Source organism: Belonocnema kinseyi, chromosome 2, assembly GCF_010883055.1.
Source record: "Belonocnema kinseyi isolate 2016_QV_RU_SX_M_011 chromosome 2, B_treatae_v1, whole genome shotgun sequence".
NCBI classification, from domain to species: domain Eukaryota; kingdom Metazoa; phylum Arthropoda; class Insecta; order Hymenoptera; family Cynipidae; genus Belonocnema; species Belonocnema kinseyi.
In genome coordinates this window covers 44,600,209-44,606,520 of record NC_046658.1, presented here as the reverse complement: position 1 = coordinate 44,606,520, position 6,312 = coordinate 44,600,209, and the positions used below count along the sequence as shown (strand labels likewise).

The 6,312-nt window shown below is 36.2% G+C and overlaps 1 protein-coding gene across 1 annotated transcript in view; it reads right to left on the bottom strand.

Moving 5' to 3' along the window:
* The window catches only part of LOC117166929 (methenyltetrahydrofolate synthase domain-containing protein), a 21,828-nt gene that overhangs the window by 6,442 nt on the left and 9,074 nt on the right, over nt 1-6,312 (bottom strand). The window lies entirely within an intron of this gene.

The window sequence follows — 6,312 nt, the reverse complement described above, 5'->3', positions numbered from 1 at the left end:
TCTCCCATCTCGAAACATAAATTTATCAATTCGCACAGTCTATGTGGTATGCACGCGCCACCGTGTTTTTTAAGCATTTCAGCGTTAATACCGTCTACCCCGACAGCCTTACCGTTGTTCAAGTTCTTAATTATATCCCTAACCTCAGTGACGCAGACTTTTTCAATTGAGTTTTCCATCGCATCGTGTTCAACATCGCAGTTGTGGTGTCCTATAGCTTCATCTCCGAATTGTCTCCTAAAGTATTCTCTGAAAGCCTCTAGTATTCCGTCTGCATCATATACCATTTCCCTCCTACTATTTCTCATATTGACAATTTCTGTACTTTTGTTTCCTTTCATTTTTTTATACAGTAGTTTCCTGCTTCCTTTAAAGTCGTTTTGTATTTTTATCTCTTCTTCTGCTCTAATTGTATCTTTACTTTCTTTAACTAATCGTTTAGGTATCCTGTTTTCGCGTTTATAATCATTTCTACATCTACTTCTTTCCTCATTGCTAAGACCTGTGATGTTCAAAGTTTTCTTGTACGCTTCTCTTTTTGCTTTTTGGGCAGCCTGAATTTCATCATTCCACCACGCATCACCAGGAAATCTTCCCACAACTGCGGTACCACACACTTCGATCGTACATCTAACAAGGATATCCCGTAACATTGTCCAGGCGCCCTCTAAATCTTTGTTTTTTATACGGTCCTCCCATGTTGCCCTATCTATGCTTTCGATTATCTTATTTTGGAAATCTATTCGCACATCCGCGTTTGTTTTGCTTTCTTGGGTCTCTTTTTTCTCCAACCTCGTCCTAAGTTAATTTTTGAGATCAGAAGGTAATGATCAACAAAGTCAATTATACGGCGGCTATTTCCTTTAGACCAGGTGTACATGTGGATCATTTTATGCCTAAACCAAGTATTTGTAATAAACAGCCCCTTTCTAAGCATAGACCAACTAGTTTATCTCCGTTATAGTTTGTTCTTGGATCCCCAAAATTACCTAATACTCTTTCTGTATCCTGATTTTGGATGCCCACCCAACCGTTCGTGTCTCCTAGTAGAATTATTCTTTCCCCATGTTCGCAGATGTTTATTGTGCCTGGGAGACACGAAGCCATGGTCTCCGAGATGCTGCTTTCCTCTTTCATTCAAAATCTGACCTAATCCTTGTTTATCATGTGATTCACAGTCTACTCCTGACCATATTTGAAATCCGCATTTGAAATGAGTAAAATCGACAAAAACAGCCAGAAGTTAATAACAAGTTGGGTGTTTAACGCCCTGAAAAATTACCTCTCTTGTTCCCCCGACTAATGCTGGTGGTAAGAAACCTCGCTCGGAAAACGAAAACCCACCCCTAATTAATAATGTCCCAAAATTCTAGGAAATGTCCAATTCAGTTCAAGGGTAATACATTTACGATCATTTAATGGCCTAGAAAATGAATGAAAAGCATCCCCCTAATTATGATAGTGGAAAAACATCTCGGTTGGATACCAAAAAACCACCCCCTAATGAAATCCAATTTTTGAAAATTCGGAAAATCGACAAAAACAGGCAGAAGGTAATAAAAAGTTAGGTGTTTAAAGTCCTGAAAAATTACCCCTTTTGTTCCCTCGACTAATGCTGGTGGTAGGAAACCTCGCTCGAAAACCGAAAACCCACCCCTAATTAATAAGTTCCCAAGTAACTTACTCTGCCATTAGCATTAGTCGGGGTAACAAAAGGGGTCATTTTTCAGGACGTTAAACACCCAACTTTTTATTACCCTTTGCCTGTTTTTGTCGATTTTCCGAATCTTCAAAAATTGGATTTTATTAGGGGTGGTTTTTTAGTATCCGACCGAGATCTTCTGCCACTACCATGATTAGGGGGATGCTTTTTATTAACTTTCTAAGCTATTAAATGCTCTATATGTATTAATTTTGAACTGAATTGAACATTTTCTACCATTTTTGGAACTAATTAATTAGGGGTGGGTTTTCGGTTTCCGAGCGAGGTTTCTTACCGCTACCATTAGTCGGGGAAAAAAGGGGTAATTTTTCAGGACGTTAAACCCCCAATTTTTTGTACCCTCTGCCTGTTTTTGTCGATTTTCCGAATTTTAAAAAATTGGATTTCATTAGGGGTGGTTTTTTGGTATCCGACCGAGATGTTCTGCCACTACCATAATTAGGGGGATGCGTTTCATTAATTTTCTAGGCTATCAAAAGGTCGTTAATGTATTGAACTGAACTGAGTTTGACATTTCCTAGAATTTTAGGACCTTATTAATTAGGGGTGGGTTTTCGGTTTCCGAGCGAGGTTTCTTACCACCATAATTAGTCGGGGGAACAAGAGCGGTAATTTTTCAGGACGTTAAACACCCAACTTGTTATTATCTTCTGGCTGTTTTTGTCGATTTTACTGATTTCAAATATCGTTTATCATAGGGGTGGTTTTTAGGGGTTGGAGCGAGGTTTCTTAACACCAAAAAACTTTGTCTGGTGGTGATTCCAAACGGTTAGACTAATTACTCTCTTAAATATATATTAACTTTATCGACTTTGTAGCCGACTTTTCTGTCGCATGTACAGGAATCACGTTAGGGGTAGTTAGTCACCCCCCCAAATAAAAAATTTGGCAATATTTTTGCATGGAATGCGTTTTTAGATTGCCAAAAACAATTTCAGCAAAAAAAAAATCGTTCAAAAATTTTTTCGTCGTTCATATGAACGTTCTGAACTTTGCGGTCATATTTTTTTCGAAATAACACGCAAGCGATAATTATCCATTTTTTCTTGAAGAATAAATACATTGTAAAAATTGTGAAAATTTCTATCATTTTTCGAATAATATATCTAACTTTGTGTAATATTTTATATTTGCCGATTTTAGATATGTTAAAAAAAAATCAGGAGAACTAATTTGTAGCATAAAAGTCAAAGAATTAGGAAGATATTAAAAATCAATTATCCGTATTTCAATCAGATCCTACCTCTAATATAATTGACATGATTAATATCTTATGGAACTTGTAAAATTGGCATGCATTCGAAAAATGTGACTATAGCATCATTTTCAAATGTCATTAACCTATTAAAAGTGTCACTTAAAATTTCTTTATTTATCAGCAAATCAGTTTTTTCTACTTTGTATTAATTTTGAAAGTTTTGAAAAAATATTAGATTTTTAATTTTTATTTAAATTAAAATTGACATTTGGAAATTTGGCAAGTATTTCTGACGTGTATCAGAAACTTCGACAAAAATGCTGAAAGTCTTTAAAAAATGTAGTTTGAAATGTTTTAAACATTTAAATTTTGGTCTGATCGAAAAATAAGACTAGAATAGTTTCGAAATATATTTGATATTTAGTGAAAAGTTTGAATGAAATTTCTAAATTTATTAAAAAAGTAATTTTTTCAATTTTTTCAAAGTTTTGAAAAGTATATAACTTTTCTAATTTTTATCGAAATTAAAAATTTTATCAGGATATTTTGCAATTCTTTCACCCACCTCGGACAAACATTGATAACAATTTCTGAAATCTAAAAAAATTTCAAATTTTTAAAATGCTTGAAACTTTTTAATTTTGGTTCGAAATATCTGTTAACGAACTTAAACTTCATTTTAAAGCCCTTAAGAAGTTTATCAAAGGATAACGCGATTAGCCAAATCCTTCAAAAGTTAGCGTGGCTGCAGCCATACAGACAGACGACAAAATTTTATCATTTTTAACTATGAGTGCCTAAAGGTAAAGATCCGTTAAAAACTAAAGATCGAAAATTTGGACGATTACATCACACTCTCATGAATGAGAATGAAATTATACAGTCTGAGATTTTAAAGCCTTAATTTTTGAGTAATTTCAAATTCAAAATGTTCAAAATGAGCGTTCCTAAAGTAAAAAAATTAATTTAAATTACAAACTTCACTAATTTGAAAATAATCCGAATTGACAAGATTAACAGTTCAGATATAAATATTTAAACCCAGGTGCTGAATTCTTCGAGCTGAATGACTCTTGTTAACATATTATTTTAACTTTAAAGTTTATTTAGATTGTGCAAATCATATTTGAAAATCAATAAGAATTATATATTCTATACATTTTAACAAGTAAAGTTATTACATTGAACCCTGGAAATATTATTGGTTTTGGGGCTGAAGGTTAGCCGGATTTCCCGGTAACAGGCCTACTTTTAACTTTTATCAATCAGGGGCGTGTGAACCGTTTCCGCTCGATTTGACTGCGGGGTAAAAACTACTCTGAACATTATTTTCCCAATACGAAGACAAGGGCAAACTAAATATTTAGCCGAAATGAGGAAGAAAGTTAGATGTTACACGTTAAAATGAATGTGTTTTCTGCTTACGTATGAAACGTGTGCGTACCGTTCAGCATCTCTTTTAAAATGAGAGCTTTTTCTTGAATAATCAGTCCGGTTACTGAATCACCTCTGCCTCTCGCTTGCTCAAACCATTCGAAGATAGCAGTGTTAAAAAAGGGGTACCTATTTTGCAACTATATATGCATAAGCAAAATACTTCAAGGGGGAAGCCCACACGTTTTACAAAATGACGTCACATGATTCTGTTTCATAACCAGACATAAGAAGAAGTTATTTAGCAAAAAATCACTCACTTTTATAAATATTAAATGAATTATCTACGAAAAACACAGTTTTTACAATTCTCACGTCAACATTTGACAGTTTGACATTATAAAACACTACCATCAATCAGACAGGCTCATTCGATCGAGGACGATTTCGCTGGCCCTACCATCCACGCAAATTTAACTTTTTTTTCGGGTAAATATTTAGTGCAGAATTTTTTCAAAACTGTACAACCAAATATTAAATTTGTGCATCATCGGAAGTACCTGATTTCTCAGAAACACACTGGTGGGGTCAGCGAAACGTTTCGCTGGCCCCGACATTATCCAAAGTCAACTTTATATGGGCGCATTATTTTCGTTTTAATTTGTTCAAATTTGTACAACCAACTTCAACCCCTAAAAACTACCCCTTGTAAGAAAAATACTAAGGCGGGGCCAGCGAAACGTTTCGCTGGCCCCGACATTATCAAAAATCAACTTTATATGGGTGCATTATTTTCTTCTTAATTTGTTCAAATTTGAACAAATTCTGCACTAAATATTTGGACAGAAAAAAGTTAAATTTGCGTGGGTGGTGGGGCCAGCGAAATGGTCCTATTCGATCGCACGCAATAATCCGATCAAGGAATCAGTCCCCTCGGCTTCAGTTGGCTTCAAGCGTCGGAGACTTACTAATGGTCGACGCGAGCTCGCCATCGTGCTTATTCGCTATATGTGTGCCTATCGTTTTGATTTAACTGTTGCGACGTTATGACGCAATTGCACAGGTAGACCGTTAGGTTACAGCGCTTTATCACACCGTCCCTATTTTGTCACGCCTGAGTGAGCACCGGGCATCCCCCCTCAGCTCCTCTCACCTATACCCGTGGCGAGGTTTCAATTCTCGGAATGCCTAAATCCGAGATGCCGATATCCGGGGTTCACTGTATTTCAGTTATTCAGTGTCTGGTACAGCTGTTTTTAATTATTATTACACCATTAAGCCATTTCCCTTTCGGAGTAGGCTTGACTCACTCGGTGGGGAAAGGAGTAATGTGGGGAAGGGATAGAGAATTTTCATATTGATCCAGAATTCTCGTGTTATTTATGTAAATAACACGTTCGTCTCGCAAAACTGCTCCGACCAGGCTGCTGATCAATATCTAGCAATCACCCCAAGTGAAGGTCCTCACAAAGTCGTTATGAAAGGTTCCCCACTTGGGTCCATTAGTGGCCAAGGTCTTTTGTTTCAGGCGTCATTCAGGCTATTGACACTCTTTTTATTAACTATCTGCCGGCATACTTTCCTGTCCTGGCATACTTCTCCAGCTTCTTTTATGTCCACATATTTTTTCATGCAGACTCTCATCTTTTTGTGACTTCTTATGTCTCTTCTAACTAGGGTCTCATTCACACATTCTAACCATTCTTCCTGCGGTCTACTCCTGGGCACGCTGTCTTTTACTTTATCTTGATACACTTGTTTCGTTAGTCGTTTATTTGGTATTCTCTCGACATGCCCGAACCATCTTAACTGATTTCTTTCCCATGTGTCTACCAGCGTATCTTCTGCACCACATTCTTTTAGAATTATCTCGTTACTTACTTTGTCCATCAGGGGTTTCCCGCATATTATGCGTATGAATCTCATGTCAATTGCGTTAATTTTACTCTTATCTTTTTCTTGATAAGCCCATGTCTCGCTACCGTATAGTACAGTCGGTACAAATATAGAATTATGT